This window comes from Zingiber officinale, chromosome 4A (assembly GCF_018446385.1).
Source record: "Zingiber officinale cultivar Zhangliang chromosome 4A, Zo_v1.1, whole genome shotgun sequence".
NCBI classification, from domain to species: Eukaryota; Viridiplantae; Streptophyta; class Magnoliopsida; order Zingiberales; family Zingiberaceae; genus Zingiber; species Zingiber officinale.
This window is the reverse complement of record NC_055992.1, coordinates 25,525,042-25,546,338: the sequence shown is the minus strand read 5'-3', so window position 1 is coordinate 25,546,338 and position 21,297 is coordinate 25,525,042.

Here is a 21,297-nt window from a genome sequence, read left to right as displayed (position 1 = left end):
CTAGCACACATACTAACTGCAAATAAAATATCAGGTCGGCTTGTTCAGTAGGCTACCTATTGCACTTCTATAATGTTTTAAGTCAATTGGTTTTCCATTTGGGTCACTGTCTAAGATTGTGTTTACTGCCATAGGTGTCTTTATTTCTTTTGTATTTTCCATTCCGAATTTTTTAAGTAATTCTTTGGTGTATTTATGTTGAGAAATATAATTTCCTTCATTTGTTTGTTTGATTTGTAATCCTAAGAAATAGGTTAATTTTCCCACTATGCTCATTTCAAATTCTTTTTCCATTAGATTAATAAATTCTTCTAAAAATTCTGAATTTGTTGAGCCAAATATTATATCATCTACATATATTTGTGCAATAAATATGTCTATATTTAATGATTTAACAAACAAGGTTGGGTCAATTTGACCTTGTTTGAATCCTTTAGATGTTAAGTAAGATGTTAGCCTCTCATACCATGCCCTGGGTGCTTGTTTAAGTCCATATAGTGCTTTTTTAATTTAAAAACATAATCAGGGTGTTCTAGACTTTCAAACCCAGGAGGCTGACCTACATAAACTTCTTTTTTAATTAGTCCATTAAGAAAGACAGACTTAACATCCATTTGGTATAGTCTGAATCCCTTATGGGCTGCATAACTTAGTAACATTCTAATGGATTCTAATCTGGCTACTGGGGCATATGTTTCATCATAGTCAAGTCCTTCAACTTGACTAAATCCTTTGGCAACCAGCCTAGCCTTATTTCTAGTAATTTCCCCAATTTCACTTAGTTTGTTTCTGAATACCCATTTTATTTCTATTATTTTCTTATTCTTAGGTGGTGGGACTAGGTCCCAAACCTCATTACGCTCAAATTGGGCTAGTTCTTCTTGCATAGCTATAATCCAATCTGGGTCTAGTAGGGATTCATCCACAGTTTTGGGTTCAATTTTTGAAATTAATGAAATTTGACTTAGGTTTCTAAAAGATGATCTGGTTTGAACTCTTAAGTCTGGGTCACCGATTATTTGATTAGTTGGGTGATTTGGGTTAACCCTTATTGTTCTAGGGGGTTGACTCTCTTGATGTTGTTCCTCTTCTTCATGACTTAGAGTTTGGTTGGTTTCTGGAACAAACTCAGGTGTTTGTGCAGGTTCTATGTCTTGTTTAGTTTCTTCAAATTTTACATTAGTAGTTTCTTCAATTTTTAAGGTAACCTTATTGTAAATTCTGTAGCCTCTACTATTTAGGGAATATCCTACAAAAATTCCATTTTCAATTTTAGAGGTGAATTTTCCTAAGTGTTCTCTTGTATTTAAGATAAAGACTGGGCACCCAAATACTTTAAAGTATTTTATATTTGGTTGTTTATTATAAAACATTTCGAAGAACGTTTTGTTATGAGTTTTATTTATTGTTGTTCTGTTCTGTACATAGCAGGCTGTACTAACGGCTTCTGCCCAAAAGTATTTAGGTAGGTTATACTCATTTAACATTGTTCTAGAAGCTTCAAGTAAGGTTCTATTTTTTCTTTCTACAATTCCATTTTGTTGGGGGGTTTTAGGGCATGAGAACTCATGATGGTAACCGTTTTCTAGACAAAAACTGTTAAAGTTGTGATTTTTAAATTCTCCCCCGTTGTCACTCCTAATTCTTTTAATTTTAATATCTTTTTCGTTTTCATTCTGTTTGCAAAAATTTGTAAAAATTTCAAACGTTTCATCTTTATGTTTTAAGAATTTTACCCAAGTAAACCTAGAATAATCGTCTATAATTACTAAACAATATAAGTTTCCATTTATAGATTTGACTCCATGGGAGTCAAAAAGATCTAAATGTAGAAGTTCTAAGATTGAGTTAGTTTGTGGTTGATTTGTTTGTTTGTGGGTTGATTTAGTTTGTTTGCCTTGTTGACAAGCATTACATATGGTTGAATCTAAGTTAGGTAGCTTTGGTAAGCCTTTTACAAGTCCATTTAGTTTACTTATATTTCTAAAGTTGGTGTGAGACATCCTCCTATGTCATAACCAAGTTTCTTCTTTTTGTGTTAAATAACACTTAATGGAAGAAATGGTTAGGTTGATGGCATAGATGTTGTCTTTTCTAAAACATTTTAGGCTTATGGTAGGATTATCTAGATGTTTGATTAAACACTCTGTAGATAGAAATTTGAGCTTATACCTAGTATCACACAATTGACTTATACTTAGAAGATTATATTTAAAATTTTCAACAAGTAAAACATTTGTAATTATAAAGTCTAATTTTAATTCAATATTACCTATACCAATTACCTTGAGTTTGTCGTTGTTTCCAAAGGCAACTGTTCCTAGGCTTTTGTAAGTGAGTTGAGTGAACTTTGTGTGATCTCCAGTCATATGTTTGGAGCAACCACTGTCCAAAATCCACTTGGTTTCCTACAGTAAGTAGGATTTAAAGTTAGTCTTTTGAGCATGCATTATTTAAGTGTAAAATTAATTTAAGTTTAAAATTAAGATTTTAAAATTAATTTTTAAGTTTAAAATTAAAATTTTGACATTAATTTTTTTTTTTAAGTTTTTAAAATTAAAATTTTAAAATTAATTTTTAAGTTTTTAAGATTAAAATTTTGAAAATAATTTTTAAGTTTAAAATTAAAATTTTGAAAATAATTTTTAAGTTTAAAATTAAAATTTTGAAGATAATTTTTAAGTTTAAAATTTAAAATTTTGAAAATATTTTTTAAGTTTAAAATTTAAAATTTTGAAAATAATTTTTAAGTTTAAAATTTAAAATTTTGAAAATAATTTTTAAGTTTAAAATTTAAAATTTTGAAAATAATTTTTAAGTTTAAAATTTAAAATTTTGAAAATAATTTTTAAGTTTAAAATTAAAATTTTGAAAATATTTTTTAAGTTTAAAATTTTAAAATTTTGAAAATAATTAAAATTTTGAAAATAATTTTTAAGTTTAAAATTAAAATTTTGAAATTAATTTTTAAGTTTAAAATTAAAATTTTGAAATTAATTTTTAAGTTTAAAATTAAAATTTTGAAAATAATTTTTAAGTTTAAAATTAAAATTTTGAAATTAATTTTTAAGTTTAAAATTAAAATTTTGAAATTAATTTTTAAGTTTAAAAATTAAAATTTTGAAATTGATTTTTTTTTAAGTTTTAAGATTAAAATTTTGAAATTAATTTTTAAGTTTTAAAATTAAAATTTTGAAATTAAATTTTTAAGTTTTTAAAATTAAAGTTGAAGCCTTATTCATCTCACCCGATCTATATTATCAATCAGGGAATCCTATGATTTTGTGAGATGAAATTAGATTTTTTACTTATGGAGTTTTGGTTTAACTTGTGTTAGATTCAGATTTAGCTTTGGTCTCCACAAATAGGCATTCTTCGGATAAATTTCTAAGCTTGGTGAGTCACATGGACGTCATTAGAAGTAACCAACCTTTCGAGATTTTCCGAATAGTCCTATCCACGGAGCTTAGTACTCAATCTTGGTCTGACTGATTAGGATCCATTTAAGGGTAGCTTCGGTCAGTTCTACTTGGCCAAATGCACCAGATCGAAGCCATATCTTTCTAGACATGCGATGCCCAAGCTTCCCTAACGTACTATCATCCAAAAATTTCACCAGTACCATGATTCAAGTTAAATTTGGTCTCTAATTCTAATTACCCTGTCGGGTTAGTTTGTTTTGGGTTACCCTGTCGGGTAAGTTAGTTTTGGAGGTGCCAGCTATTCTGGAGCCTCCCCCTGAATTATTGGCCTTTAATAAATTTTGATTTTAGGCTTGTGTCGATTCTTTTTATAGTTATGGTTAACTTGGTGATAATTTTTTTGATTTTTAAACTGTTTAGATTTTGAATTTGATTTAGGTTTGTATTTTGGATTTTGGTTTGGTTTATTCGATTTTATATAATGTATTTTTTCTTTAGGTATATAATATTGATTAAGTCCTACTTGCGTGGTCAGACACGCTTTCGGAACCCAAGCTAGATTGGTTGATTTGTATTGGGTTATTAATGATTTAAAGGTTTTATTTGAATTCGACTTATATCCTAGTCCGGTTTTATTATAACATGCTTTTTGATTATTTAGGATTAAGTCTAAATTTTTTGATCTTGTTGTAAATTTTTCTAGCATTTCTTTTAAATTTTTAACATCATTTTTTAATGATAGATTCTCTTCCTCAAGTGTTAGATCTTGAGTTGGATTTGAATTTTTGATTTGTTCCTTGAGGTTTTGATTTTCCTCAAGAAGTGATTTGTTTTCATTTTCTATTTTAGTTAATTTACTATTTAAACAGGAGATGATTCTAAAAAACTTTTTGTTTAAATTAAAATATACCTCATTCGAGCCTTCGGAAACGAGTACGGACTCGTGGCTTGTTTCGGGTTCAGACCCGTCTTCATCTTCCGACTCGTTTTCTGTTCTGTTTCGGCTTCGCGGGCCATCAGTGCAAGGTGGCTCTGATGTTTCTGCTCTTCTTCCTCCGATTCGTCCGAGGAGTCGTCCCACGTTGCTTTGAGTGCCTTCTTTTTGGTTGGCTTTGGTTTGTCGAACTTCAGTTTTGGGCATTCGTTCTTGTAGTGTCCCTTTTTATTGCAGCCGTAGCAAGTCACGTTCTTTTGTTCTGAGGGAGAGCTGATCTTTTGAAGGTCCTTTTTGCTGAAGCTCCTCTTTCTCCTGGTGAACATTTTTCTTACCAAGTTCACCAGGTGTTCTTCGTCTTCGGAGTCTTGGTCAAATTCTTCTTCAAATTCAGGCTTGCTTTTCTTTTCTTTGAAGGAACCTGCAAATAGAGCTATACCTTTCTCGGCTCCAGCATTAGTTTGTTCGTGTAATTCTAATTCACAGAAAAGCTCATCTAATTTTAAGTTAGAAAGATTCTTAGAAATTTTGTAGGCATCCACTATTGATGCCCACAAACTATTACGTGGAAAGGCGTTTAATGCGTACCTTATTAAGTCTCTGTTCTCCATCTGGTGGCCTATCGCATGAAGCCCGTTGAGGATGTCCTTGATCCTCGCGTGGAGTTGATTCGCTGTTTCTCCTTCCTGCATTTTTATATTAAAAATTTTATTTAAAAGCAGGTCTCGTTTTGTTACCTTAGCGTCGCTCGTTCCCTCGTGCAGTTCAATCAACTTGTCCCATAGCTCTTTAGCGTTTTTGTGTGGACCGACTCTGTTTAGTTCTTCTCTTGTTAGTCCGCACTGTAGAGTGTTGATCGCTTTATTTTCTGTTGACGCCTTCTTCTTCAAGTCAGCTGTCCAGTCTTCAGGATCCAGTATATTCCCGGAGGTGTCTGCCGGAATTTTGTAGGGTCTCGTAATGCTCATCCACTGGTCGAAGTCTATTTTGAGGTAGACCTCCATGCGCTTCTTCCAGTACGGAAAGTCATCCCCGTTGAAGAGTGGAGGTCGCACTGTGCTGAATCCTTCTTGTTGGGACATTCTGTGCACAGGTAAATAACCAAAAAAAAATCCCAAGACTTGGTCTTGGATTAGTAGTGCGGGAAGAGAAAAATAGTAGAAAAATCTAGATTGGTGTTGCACCAATTTAGCTCAAAAAAAATAATAAAAAATGATAAACTAGTTTGGAGTTTGAGTGTAAAACTGAAGACCGAAAAAAGAAAGAATTTCACCCCCAGTCTGATTGGTGGTTGCACCAAATCAGAGCCGTACCTGCTCTGATACCACTTGTAGGACCGTTAGATTCGATAGAGGGGGGGTGAATATCGATTCGAAAACTTAGAGTATAAACGCAGCGGAAAAGTAAAATAGACACAAATATTTTTTACTTCGTTCGGAGCCTGTGACGACTCCTACTCGAAGGCCCGTGGTCCTTGACCACTTTCGTTGGGCAATCACTAACAAGTCGAAATATGATTACAGAATGAATACAGGAAATGCTAGTGAAAATAAAGCAATACCGACAAGGAAATTAAATAAAAACCGAAGGAGCACTTTGTCGGAGCGTTGTTGGCGTCGCACTGAACGTCGAGCAGCAAGACCAGCAGTAGAAGAGTTCTCAGATGAATTATTGTCTGAAGCTCCTGCCTGGGGCTTCTTTTATATGCTGTTCCGGGCGCCTGGATTCCTTCCGGGCACCTGGAATGTGACGTCGCTGCTCAAACCGAGATGCTCCACGTGGTGACGGCTTGGTTTGGATATAATTTGACTTCCGAGCGCCCGGATCCCCTCCGGGCGCCCGGACCACCTTGTTCCAGAAAACTCCTTTTTCCTGCAAAACAAAGTTAGTCCGAGGCAATATATATCCTGCAACACAGATTGTTAGCACATTTTATCATAGTAAGAATTAGCACAAATAGTATGACTTAGATTCTGTCTTTCCGAGACCGGAATCTAGTCACGATCTCGACTTAGACATCCGAAATGGATCTAAGCCGGATCGACGCCTAATGTTCCCTTCCCGGGAACGCGTCCTCGCAGTCACTCCCCTCCAGTGACTTACCTCACTTACCTGCCAGACGTCCGGTCAGCCTGTCGACCCGTCTGGACTTCTCGCCAAGCGTCTGGTCAGCCCGTCAACCCACTTGGACTTCTCGCCAGCTATCCGGTCAGCCCGTCGACCTAGCTGGACTTCGTGCTAGACATCCGGTCAGCCCGTCGACCTGTCTGGACTTCTCCTGCACACTCGATCAAAGTGTCAGATAATAACAAAACTAACTTAACCTATTTGTCATTCATCAAAACCTAGGTTAGACCGTTAGTGCTACCCGCACCAACAGATCTAAATAATGACAAATAGACTAGTGTAAGTGGTTATCGTTTTTTTTTTTTTTTTTTTTGCCAATCTAACGTACTGTTTTGTTTGTTTCTATCCATTTGTGAGATTGTTCTGGTATTATTCCTAACCTACCAAGATGCAATCCTAGTCTAAGACTATGACTAAAAATAAAGAATAAGGTAGCAACCATGCATCATAAATAAAGCATAAGCAATATAATAAAGCAAAGAAATAAATAGCAAGCAAATAATGTGACACAAGCAATAAAGCAAATAAAGCATAAGTATATAACAAGAAATTTAAGCATAAGCAATATAAGAAATTCAAAGAATAAATCAAGCAAATAATATAACACAAGAAAATAAGCATGAGCATATAAAATTAAGCATAAACATTCTTACTTGGAGTCGCAGGTCGGAGGCTTGATGTGTGTGTAGTGAGCTGGCAAAAACTTTGGCTCTAATACCAACCTGTAACGCCCGCCCTCCCTGCTAACTCTAAGGGACGGGGCTACGATACTCCATGTACAAATTTTTCTTTTTAAAACAGCGGAAGACTTAAAATAATTTTCTTAGTTTAATAAAAACTTTTCTTTTGTTTTTCTTTTCATCAAATCTGAACTACACTATCATGGCATCAATAACATGATATCAAAATTAATAGAAACATAACATCAAGTCACACATACGGTACTACAATTCATGATACCAAAGCATAGTTCTTTAAAAGTTTTTAAAGCAGGTTCTTATTTGGTTGCCTAGCCACTTCCACACACATCTCCTTGCCTCTCCTGCTGTTCCTTTAGCTCATCCAGCTTTTTCCTTTATCTGTGGTACAAGGAAAGTAAGTTATGAGCACTCATGGCTCAGTAAGTTCCTTTCCTACTCACTAAAACCAAAAATCATCACATGATCAAAGCATGTCTCAACATAACATGATCTGAAGTAGTCATGACATAACATATTATACTCTTTAAGCATATCATGCAACATAACAAAATCATAACTAGTCATGACATATCATCTCTTAAAGCATAGCATGAAACATAACATAATCATATCTAATCATGGCATATCATAGTATCATCATAAGGTGGCATGGCATATCAAGCTCTTAAAGCATAGCATGAAACATAACATAATCGTATCTAACCATGACATATCATAAATCATAGCATCATCACAACATGATCATAAGGTATATGCAATATGATTTTGAAAACATGTATCCGAAAAACATGTGTATGTCTCATGATCTTTAAAATCATTTCTTCTTACATATATACTTGAACATAATATCAACATAATCAGGGCCCCGGCTTGTACCACACATAGATAAATCACGTAGATATGCGCGCTTCCTAAGTATATCCAAGGTAGCAAGTCTTGAATCATACTATGAACCAGGTCCGGATCACACAGCCATAGACCTAGGGGCGTACTAAGGAGCCCATCCCTTTGTTTTTACTAGCCTGGATCACACAGCCAAAGGCCTAGGGGCTGATTAGGAGCCCACCCTTGGTACAAGCCTTACAAAGTAAAGTAGCATGTATAAAAATGCATCATTTAGTCACATAACATATCATAGAAGTATACATCACTTAGGCATACGTTATGTCATAAAAGTATGCATCACTTAGGCATACATCATATCATAAATAGTATGCATCACTTAGGCATACATCATGTCATAAAAAGTATGCATCACTTAGGCATACATCATGTCATAAAAGGTATGCATCACTTAGGCATACATCATGTCATAAAAGCATGCATATTTTCACCACATAGCATATCATGAGAGCATGCATATTTTAGGCACATAGCATATCATCAAAGCATGCATATTTCTATCCACATAGCATATCATGAAAGCATGCATATTTTAAGCACATAGCATATCATCAAAGCATGCATATTTCTATCCACATAGCATATCATGAAAGCATGCATATTTTAAGCACATAGCATATCATCAAAGCATGCATATTTCTAAGCACATATCATATCATGGAAAGTATAAATCACAAGCATACATGTTTAAGCATAAGGGTGTATCATGTGATTATACTATCATAAGAAACATGGTAACATAGTTAGCTTGAGTTCTAAGCTTCCTAATCCCTTGGGTTCTTATCATGGACAAACCCCCCTTTAGATCTCAATTTAGGTAAAAACAACCTCCAAGCATGTGGAACCTAAATTATCATCACATCAATTTCATAGGAAGCATTATAAGCATGATTAACTTGGTTTCTAAGTTCTCCAAGTCCCTAAACTTCATGTGACCGAACCCTATCAGGTGTGAAAGAAGGTCCCAAATGTCATGAAAGCATGGAAACCTTAAACCATATTTATAGCATTTTTTTTCCAAGTAACATAGTAAGCATATTTGGGCTAGTTCCTAAGTTCTTCAAGCCCTTAACATATGTCATGGCCGAAATTTAACAAGTATTCATTAGGGCTAAAAGCAAGCATACAAGCATGTGAACTTGAACTAAAATCATGTATAAATTCATAATAAGGCATCATACAATGGGTATGGCCGAAACTTACCCTAGCCTCATTTTAGGTCATTAAACAACATATAGCATGAGAACTTTGGCTTTCTACTTATCATATTTCATGTAGAGTGACATGAGCATATTTAATTTTTGTTCTAGGGTTTCTAGGGCATCTATCCCTTCATGGCCGAAACATACAATGGTCCATTTAGGTCATGGAAAAATTATACAAGCATGTGACTCAATCAACATATTATCATATTTCCATAAGAAGCATTTTTAACACAATTGGTTTCAATTCTAAGGCCTCTAGGTCATTTAAACCCTACTTGGCCGAGACTCATCAGTGTTTAAATTTTCTTTAAATAGCCTAAAAGCATAGGAAGTCATACAAGTTTCATAGCATGTATAAAGACAAGCATAATAAACATACATGTGAATTGTGTCTTAGGCTTCCTAGGTTTCTTTCCTTTTTCTTTTATTTTTTCCTCATGGCCGAAACCTACCAATCTCTAAACTAGGTTTTAAGTGGCCTAAAGCATGGAAAACCTAAGTAAATTTCATGGCAAAAATTACTAAGAACATCATATACAAATTTGGTTCATAAACAAGCTAGGACCCTTGTGATCTTACATGTCATATATCATATAACTAAATTCTCTATACCCTAATTAAGCATGAGAGCATTAAACAACTTTCATATCTTAATATCACAGAGGTCTTGAGCATGTTAAAATTTTGTTTAAGCTTTTCTAAGCTATCCATCTTATCATGGCCGAAAATCTTAATGAAGAGTTCATGAATTTCTAGCAATATTCAACATGCAATTCTTTAAGAGAACTCTATATTCTATCATATAAACATGGTTACTTAAATTTAAAGGTCTTCCTAACCCTAAGCTCTTTTCTTGGCCAAAACATATGAGTGGATTTCTTTTGGTTCCAAGTAACTTTTAAGCAAGAAAAACCAACAAAAGACCCTTAGTAATTCCTGGAGGGAATCTTGTACTAGTTTGGTTAAACAATGATTTCCCTAACCTCTTTAGAATATTTTTGGCCGAAATTCTAGGGTTAGGTACTCCTCTGACCAATCATCATATAGGTATAAAAACATGAAGGAAAACCTTCCTACATAGCATAGAAAAATATCATGAAATGAGGACTTGTTTAAACCTTCCTAGATTTGAAAACTCTTCTTTGGCCGAATTTTTCTTAAATTCTATTCTAGGTTTTCTAATCCTCATAAAATCCGAAAAGCACATAAAACGCCTTGTACCACAGGTGAGGGGAAGCTTACTTCCTTTTCGCTTGGGGATCTAAGGTGTGGTGATGGAAGAAGTAGCCTCTTCTTCTAGTTCCCTTCCCTTGATTCCTTGCTAAGTCCTCCTTGTATCTTAGGCTTTCTTAGGAGAAAACCTTGGCTTGGGCCGAAGATGGAGGAGAGGGGACTGAGGGTTCGGTGAGGGAGAGGGAGGATGAGGGAAAATGAGAGAAAAATAGAATTTTCCCTTTACATCATTTTTTTTTATATTAAGGGGGAAGAGGTAGCAAAATTGGTTTTTGCTTTCCTTCTCCTTTAACCCATTTTCTATTTTCTTTTATTTATTTTATTTTCTAATTTATTCTCATCATTTATGATGAGAACAAGGGGGAATAAATCCCCTTCATTCTCCATTTAATGTCACGGCAAGAGAGGGAAAAGAGAGAGAAAGGGAGGAAGGCAAATTGCCTTTCTCTTGCTCTTTTCTTGCTTTCTCTTCTTAGATATTTACTCCTATCTTTATCATGCATTCCCTTTCCTTGCTATCAATATCTTCTCTCTATCCCAATTGGTTTCTACTAATTAATTCTATAAATTATAATATAAGAGGTTCAAGGTTCAATCCTTGACCTCCTCTTCTTTTTATTTTATTTTATTTCTTTTTGCTTCAACTCACTTCTTATTATTTTTCTAAGGCAAAATTTGTCATTCTCTTATTTATCTTAAAAGCTTAGTGGGTGTTACATCCTAACTGCTCACAACACCAGATATCACAACGCCTAGTGACTGGGTGACACGACAGGACAAGCGGCAACTGCTCCAGCTACCACTACCAATGAGTGGCCGAGTGTACGACACTAAAATGACTGACGACTCTCTCACACCACAAGGGAGGCAATGGTCATCGCCATGCAATGCTATGATGAGCATGATGTAAATAATCATGATACTGATACGATCATCATCAATGCAACATCCCCAATCATCATAAATACTTCCAATACAATGATTCATCTAATATGTTTGTCTACAAGTAAGGATAAATCCAACTAGTGTCTACTAAGCAACAAATACAATAAGTAACAACACCATACACGTATGAACCTTACAACGTAGGTATAATTAATACGATACCTCCAATATCACACCAGACATATAAGATCATCAACATAGGCATTATCGATATGATTCCTTCAATAGTACACATCAGACACATGTACACACAACCACACTGGTATAATCAACAAGAAAGCTCCAATAGTCATACCAGACACGTATGCACACAACCACATAGATACAATCAACATGGTTCCACCAATAGTAAACACCAGACATGTATACACACACAACATGCAAATAGACAATCAACAAGGTGACTTCTATAATTCATACCCTACAAGTGTGCTCCCAACAACATGTATAATCAGTATGTTAACACAATCAACAAAATATTCCCTATCATACATAATCTATATGTATATAGACAACAGAGTATAGAAATCTAAAAGCCAAGACTGTATGTGAAATAACCAAATCATCTCTAAGGTCAAGCGGATATGTCTCAAGTAGGATAATAAAACGAACACATTTAAGGTAAAGCAACCTAATCCATCAACCAATAATAACCATGCACTAAGTTCAAAGAACTAAAGAGACCAAGGAAGAAATACCCATCTTTATCTGTCGATTGTGCTAAACAACCCCACGTCGAGACACTCACTTCAAATCAAAGTCCTGCAAATCACATGATGTACAATTTAGATAATTACATATGCCACAACAAGATAAACTCAAACTTAAACTAATTAGGGAAAACCCTAATCAAATAATCATCAATTAACTCTAGTTAATGATCAACTGTTGGATCGGATGAGTGCGATGGTGTGCTTTTAAAACTTTTCTTTTACTTTAGAAAATAGAGTTGTCACGCCCCCAGAGGAGTCCCTGTCCGAGAAAATTTCGGCAGCATCTCCCCTGTACGGTGGACAATCTAAAACTTTTCTACATCTCACAAATACCTCAGCCACAGGCGGCTGGAATAACAACAGTAAATAAAATCAATCATGTATCAGATATTGGGTAGTGACTAACCGAAACAAACAAAGGACATAATTAATGCAATATGTTAATTTCATTACTAAGCATATCAAAGACAAAAAGTCAAAAGTACCCGCCTCCAAAAAAATAGAAAGGTCAAATCTGACTCCGAGATACTCGTCTCGCGTCAAAGTCCTGTAATTCCAAACATATACGAATTATTTAGCTAAATTCCTATAAATAGCTAAATAAATTCTTTAACCCTAATTATCAATTAACCTTAATTAATTATCAATTAACTTGTCCACATCAAAACCTAAATCCATAAACATTAAACAAGAACCTTACCTTTCAATCGCTCCTATTAGTCCACAACCAAGGAAGTTTGTTGTCGGAAAGGATTAGTCGCTGCTGGAGACCAAAAGCAATCCCACAACAAGTCCTACTTCATCTCACGATCAAAATTCCAACACCACAGTATCAACCCACAGCACACAATCCTGTTGAATAAACCCTCACTGCTGAAATCAAACATATCAAGAAGAAGACCAGTACTAGGGCTCGGCAGAACCTGGTGGCCGGAATGCAGAGGTGCGGCGGTGCTAGGGCACGGCGACGGCGGACTAGGGCGGAGGAATTCGCGGCGGTCGGCACAAGGGGTGCGGCGCTGCTTTGCTGAGGACAAACGACCGGCGTCAGTGGGCAGAGAGGAAGATGATCGGGGTGGCTTGGTGCGTCGCCGGCGGCTAGGGCACCGAGATAGAGAAGAGGTGAGGAGATGGCCAACAGTGTCTCGGGAGGGTTTGGCGTCGGGGTAAAATAAGGGGAGAAGGAGGAGAAACTGCTCCAAGTAGTTAGGGCTCTCGTCGCCGGCGGTTAGAACTCCGGCGGTTTGAGGCTCGGAGAAATCGGCGAGGGGCGAGGCTCGGCACAGGTCGGCTCGAGGAGAAAAGAGAACGGCGAGGAATAAGGAAAATATAAAGAAAAAAGAAAAACAAAAAGAAAAGGAAAAGAAAATAAAAACTTTTCCTCATTTAAATGGGGTAACCTAAACAGGCTTTTCCGGACCCCGTTTCTATCCCCGTCAACTCGTCCGTACGAGCTCCGAAAAATTCCCGAAAAATGTCCAAAAATTCCGGAAAATTCCCTTACTCATATTCGCCTATTTCCGGTATTTTACATTCTCCCCCACTAATAAAAAATTTGGTCCCCAAATTTCGTTATCTACCATCAGCAAGTACTAACAACAGATATAAAGTATAAATGCTGAACGGTAAACTAAATCACATACCATAAGTGAAAAGATGGGGATATCGAGCTCGGATAGTGTCCTCGAGCTCCCAAGTAGCCTCCTCATCCGAATGATGCTGTCATCCGACTTTAACCAGCCGGATAGTCTTGTTCCGCAACTGACGCTCTTTCCGGTCGAGAATCCGAACCGGAACCTCCTCATATGTAATGTCAGGCTGAACTGGAACTGGAATATCTGCCAGCACATGTGTCGGATCAGGCACGTATCTCCTCAGCATCGATACGTGAAATACATCGTGAACGCCTGACAGGGACGGTGGTAGTGCCAATCGGTAAGCTACCGCTCCGATCCTCTCCAAGATCTCGAAAGGACCAATATACCGCGGAGCTAGCTTACCTCTGAGGCCAAATCTCTTCACCCCTTTCGTGGGTGAAACTCGCAGAAATACATGGTCGCCCACAGAGAACTCTAGTGGTCTGCGTCTCCGATCAGCATAACTCTTCTGGCGGTCCTGCGCCTCTGACATCCTCCGTCTGATAGTACGGACCAACTCTGCATCCTGCTGAACTCTATGAGGTCCCAACAACTGGGCCTCTCCAACCTCATCCCAAAGGATGGGTGTCCGACAAGGTCTACCATACAACGCCTCAAACGGTGCCATCTGGATAGCCGAATGGAAGCTGTTGTTGTAGGCAAACTCTACCAACGGCAGATGGTCCTCCCAACTGCCTCCGAAATCCATAACATGTATCTGCAATAGATATGGGAGCAATGCTCCGCTACAAGCAATCCGAAATATGTATATGTGGGAGCTCCGCTCCACCACAAACAATCCATAAGTGTCCAAGGCACCTAACTATCCAACTAAAGGCTGCACGAGATCACTCGACCACATATCACTGTGGGCAGCCAAAGGTATAAACAACCTAGTAAACAAATCAAATCCATAGTCAACTAAATTGTCACGCCCCCAGAGGAGTTCCTGTCCGAGAAAATTTAGGCAGCATCTCCCCTGTACGGTGGACAATCTGAAACTTTTCTACATCTCACAAATACCTCAGCCACAGGCGGCTGGAATAACAACAGTAAATAAAATCAATCATGTATCAGATATTGGGTAGTGACTAACCGAAACAAACAAAGGACATAATTAATGCAATATGTTAATTTCATTACTAAGCATATCAAAGGCAAAAAGTCAAAAGTACCCGCCTCCAAAAAAATAGAAAGGTCAAATCTGACTCCGAGATACTCGTCTCGCGTCAAAGTCCTGTAATACCAAACATATACAAATTATTTAGCTAAATTCCTATAAATAGCTAAATAAATTCTTTAACCCTAATTATCAATTAACCTTAATTAATTATCAATTAACTTGTCCACATCAAAACCTAAATCCATAAACATTAAACAAGAACCTTACCTTTCAATCGCTCCTATTAGTCCACAACCAAGGAAGTTTGTTGTCGGAAAGGATTAGTCGCTGCTGGAGACCAAAAGCAATCCCACAACAAGTCCTACTTCATCTCACGATCAAAATTCCAACACCACAGTATCAACCCACAGCACACAATCCTGTTGAATAAACCCTCACTGCTGAAATCAAACATGTCAAGAAGAAGACCAGGACTAGGGCTCGACAGAACCTGGTGGCCGGAATGCAGAGGTGCGGCGGTGCTAGGGCACGGCGACGGCGGAATAGGGCGGAGGAATTCGCGGCGGTCGGCACAAGGGGTGCGGCGCTGCTTTGCTGAGGACAAACGACCGGCGTCAGTGGGCAGAGAGGAAGATGATCGGGGTGGCTTGGTGCGTCGCCGGCGGCTAGGGCACCGAGACAGAGAAGAGGTGAGGAGATGGCCAACAGTGTCTCGGGAGGGTTTGGCGTCGGGGTAAATAAGGGGAGAAGGAGGAGAAACTGCTCCAAGTAGTTAGGGCTCTCGTCGCCGGCGGTTAGAACTCCGACGGTTTGAGGCTCGGAGAAATCGGCGAGGGGCGAGGCTCGGCACAGGTCGGCTCGAGGAGAAAAGAGAACGGCGAGGAATAAGGAAAATATAAAGAAAAAGAAAAACAAAAAGACAAGGAAAAGAAAATAAAAACTTTTCCTCATTTAAATGGGGTAACCTAAACAGGCTTTTCCGGACCCCGTTTCTATCCGCGTCAACTCGTCCGTACGAGCTCCGAAAAATTCCCGAAAAATGTCCAAAAATTCCGGAAAATTCCCTTACTCATATTCGCCTATTTCCGGTATTTTACAAGAGTCGTGCAGCGGAAAAGTAGAGAACAAATTCGGTTACTTGGTTCAGAGCCTAGGTCGACTCTTACTCCAAGGCCCGTGATCCTTGACCGTACCGATGGGCAATCCACTAAGTCTCTTCTTTTCGAAAATCTTGGAAAGAAGCAGTGCGTACAAAAGATGAGTAAGATAGTAACAACCTACTATCTTACTTGAGTTAATTACAATGCAAGCTTTTAATAAAAAAATACCGACAATTTGATTTAGGATGAAGCTTGGTCGGAACTTCTAGATGGAGCAGCTTGCAAGTTGTAGAGCATAGCACGATCAGCAAAAGCTTGCACAAGATGAATTTTGAACCAAAACGATGATCTCACAGCCTCGGACCTTGAGCTTACTTTTATAGGAATCGTCGATGTTCGGTCGACCGATCCCCAAGTTCGGTCGACCGAACAAACCCCTTTCCTTCCTTGCTGAGATTTGGACACTGATTCAATCTTCGGTAATCAATGCTCATTAAGGGTTCGGTCGACCAATCCCCTTGTTCGGTCGACCAAACAACCTCCTTCCCTATTCGTCGAGATTTGTCGAGATCCATACTTAATGTTGCATTAATGGCTGATTGTTCGGTCAACCGATCATCCGATTCGGTCGACCGATCAGTGTAGTTTCCTTCTGCTCCTGATCGTTGCTGTTTGTGCTGAGTCATAATGGTTTGGTCGACCGATCGCTACGTTTGGTCGACCGATCTGACCGAACCTACAACATAGAGTTAAACAAGGTATTCTTGCAACACAAAGATTAGCTCAGTAAAATATAATGCATGAGTAATATAAGGCAGTAGAACTGTCTTGATCTCAACTTGGAAACCTTCTCGGTTTCTTCAGTTAGATCAGCGACCTTAGGTTGTTCCCTTCAGGAACCCACCTCACTATCGCTCTTCCAATTGCATACCTCAACTTACCTACCAAACATTGGTCCTCCAGATTTGTTTGGACTTTCTCTGCTCAGTGTCTGATCACCTGATCTACTAAGGCCTTTCCTGCAATACCACATTAGCCAGCAGCAATAGTAATACAGAATACAATGGTAAACCTAAACCTAGATTTACTGAGATCCGCTAGTCCGGTCGACCGTGCGTGGTCGACCGGAAACCATTCGATCAACCTTGCTTGGAGTTCACTCTTCCAAGACTTCTCGTTACCTAAGATTATCTCCCCCTAGGTTTTTCACCACTTGGCTTCACTCACCAAGACTCGGTATTCGGCTACCCAGGGATCAGGCCCTCCAAACCTATCCACATGGCTTCCACGATATACCGAGATTTTCCTTGCCTTAGTATTCGGCTACACAGGGATCAGGCCGACCCTCAAGACATATCCACCTGGCTTCCACGATATACTGAGATTTCTCTTGCCTAGCCTCCAACTAGGACTTCCCTTGCCTAGCTTACAACTAGGACTTCCCTAGATCAAGCTCCATACTTAAACATACTTAAACATATTTGTCTGACATTAAAACCTTGGAGGTCGATTGGACCAACATCAACTCCAACTAATATCAATTCCTTGATTGAATTAGGTTTAACCCAACATTATTAACTCCTTGATTGATCCAAGTAGTAATCAATTTCCTAACAAATCAACTCAACCTAAATACAAAGTACCTAATTCATCCAATTGATTAGTTTAGGTTTAATTATATCATCCTACAAAATCCAATAATCCTCAATCAACCGATTGTTTCCTCTTCCAATTCACATTCACATTTAGTAATTCATATACAACCAAACATAACACCATCAATTTAATCAAATTAATCTCCTATTAATTCACCTAACGTCTTAATTGATTCCTTAATCTAATCCAATACATAATGTAATCAATCCATAGCACAAGTTACCCAAATCATATCTGCAATAGCTCGGTAAGGAAACCAGAGGTTGCTGCGATGAAGAAAGAGTTCTCCACCCAAACCCATAGCCGCTCGAGAAAGATCTAGAATGCCATTGTGAAGCTACTACTGGAAGTAAGAAACCTCTAGTGTCACAATGTCTTACTCTTCTCCCCAAAACTTAATTCGGCTAGCATTTCAGGCGCGCTAAGAATTGTTCCCCTCGTCCCCGCGACACGGTAATGATCTCAAAGGACAGATCTAGCACAAATACAGGGATGATAGCTCACAATGTGGGGGAAGAAGAAATTCCTATAACTGATGGATGCAGCAGAGAAGCTAAATGTAGAGATCTAGGGCACCACAACGTGCCCTTGCTCGTACCTGTAAAATGTCGACTCAAGGTGAATATTTGGCGGTCGGCTGGAGGGATCTAGGGCATGGCCGAAAAGGAAGCTTGGGTGCTCGATTTTCGGCAAGTGCCTTGGCATCCACGACCAGGAATGGGAAGGCGGAGACGTAGCGATCTAGCGGAGTGGCACTAGTGTCGACAAGTTCGAAAGAGAGCCAGGCGGTCAACATCGTGTGGAAGATGAGAGGCGACGCTATAGCTTCGGGGTTACGAGGGCATCGCTAGATGAGGAGGGCTGTACCAGCGACAATTGGCTCATCGAGGTGGTCGACGTTGATGCCTGGTGTTCAGCGATAGATCGAGATCGCGAGAGAGGAAAGGGAAGGTCAGTGAATCGGAAGGAAGGGAATTGATGTGATTGGGAAAATAAATCTATGTTAGACTTTTATACCTATGATTTAATTAACCAACTTTAGGTTAATTTAATCAATTAACTCCCAACTTAATTGGGTATTCCATCTCTAAGCCCAATAACTCTACCCCTTGAAACGTGGCATACGGTCTCCATTTAAATCTCGAAAAATTTCTTAAAAATTCAATAAGATTATTACTCCAATAACACTTATTTTTTAAAAAAATTTACTGTATCTTACATCCTCCCTCACTCATAAAAATTTAGTTCCCAAATTTACTTCTCAACTCAGGGATCCTCATCCAAAGGTAACCAACAAGTAACATACTCATATTCCACTCCATCCAAGTATTATGAACAAATCTTCAACCATAAGGGATGACTCTGTGGGTTATGAGCTCACCCAGCTTCAACTACTCCCCCACTATTATCTAGTCAATTGTGGGTACATTAACTGCCTTTGAAATTCATGATGTACAAATCAACAGATCCTCTAATGTCCGTACAGTGTACTCAAACTATCCATCTTTTTGAGTGTGGAAAGCTATACTAAAACAGAGCTTTGTACCCATAACCTGCTATCCATTGCCAGAACCATGATGTGAATCATAGATCTCCATCTTATACAATACTCAGAGATATACCATGAGGACTGGTAATATCTCTATAGTATAACCTTGCTAATTGATCCAAAGAATCTGTCATATGGATCGTTAGAAAGGAAGAAAATTAGTTATCCCATCAATGATTACCCAAATCGCACCATATCGTCTCTGTGTCTTGGGTAATCCCACAACAACGTCCATCATAATATGCTCTCACATTCTATTTTAGTATCCGAACCTATTGAAACAATCCCGCTAGTCTCTTATGTTCAACCTCCACTCGTTGACATACTAGATATTGAGCTTCAAAATCTGTGATGTCTTTCCTTGTGTCGCTCCACCAATAGGAACGCTTCAAATCCCTATACATCTAGTACCACCCGGATGTATCGCAAATCCTGAATGATGTCCTTTCTGCAGTAACTCCTCACGGGCAGGAAGTTACTCAGGAACACACATCTCCTATGGAAATAAAGAATCTCATTCTCATCACACAAGAATTCTTTCTACTAACATGAGACCGCTCCACTCATGCTACATCAGAACTACACCTAACCCCTAGTACGATACCTTTATGTCGAGTATAAATCCGTCTAAACTAGAAGGTAAAACTAAGACGGGTGCAGTTATTAGTTTTCGTTTCAACCCCTGAAACTGGTCATGTAAACATCTGTCCAGAAAAGTTCCACACCCTTCCTAGATAGCCCAGTCAACAATATAATAATGTTGGAAAACCCCTCAACCCATCTCCGGTAATATCCAACTAGACCAAGGAAGTTGTGAGCCTCCTGTACAAACTTCGACTACTCCCAACTAGTAAGAGTCTCTATCTTCTGTGGATCTACTGATAAGCACCTGCTAGAGATAATGTGTCCCCAGAAATCCCACAGAAGATAACCTAACATGCACATTCACTAAACTTCGCATAAAGATGTTCTTGTCGAAGCATCCCCAGAAGTATGCAAAGATATTATTCGTGATCCACCTTAGATCTGAAATATATCACAATATTGTCAATGAAGATAATTATCAATCTAATTGGCAAGTCCATGAAAACATCTAAGGCACTGGTAAGCCTAAATGGCAATACCAAGGACTCATAATGCCCGTACAACATGCACACTTAATCGTAAGATCTTTAGCAACGTGTCTGTAATCTGATCACCAACTACAAATTACCAAATTCATAAATATCACAGCCGTGCTACTCCTCATGTCACTATCAACATCAAACACCAAATAATAAACCATCAAATCAAATATCCACTAATAGATCATCAGGAAACCACACATCACAACATATGATCTCAAAATATCCACTAATCTCGAATCTTCCTCAACATCAATCAACCATGATAGTCTCCTAAACAATGATAGAGTAAAAGAAAGTTATCCAACCTTCAACATCCACTGCTAACAAACTTAAATATATCCATCATGGTTCAACATTACACGTGTATGTTGTACCACTACAAGGATTATATCTAGTGAGGAAGTTTATTATCGTAATCTTTAGTGAGACAGACCAGTCATGTCCTCACAAATCTAACTTCTTGCGACCCGCTCTCATCATGGGGTACTATCAAGATGTTAAAATATATCACCATCCAACCAATGATGTATAACTACTAAAGTCCAAGGGATATCTCTTAACTTCTTGATGGATAATCCACGACCCTCCAAATAATAGACATACGGTCAATCCATGAGATACGAGTATAAAAACTCTACTAATCTTATCCAAAGAGATACTCAAATCTCATCCTTTTAAATACTCAACTATCTGTTAGGGTCGATTTGTAGCTAGAGGGGGTGAATAGCTCGTCACGCTTCATGGGCTTGCTTCGGTGTTGTTGATATGAAGTGGAAAGAACTCGAAACAAGATTCACAATGCTAACAATATAATTTACTTGGTATTCACCTCAAGAAGAGGTGACTAATCCAAGGATCTAGCCCTCACTCACTCATGCACTAGAAAAACACTCATTCTTAGTAACTACCAGAGGCGGAGAAG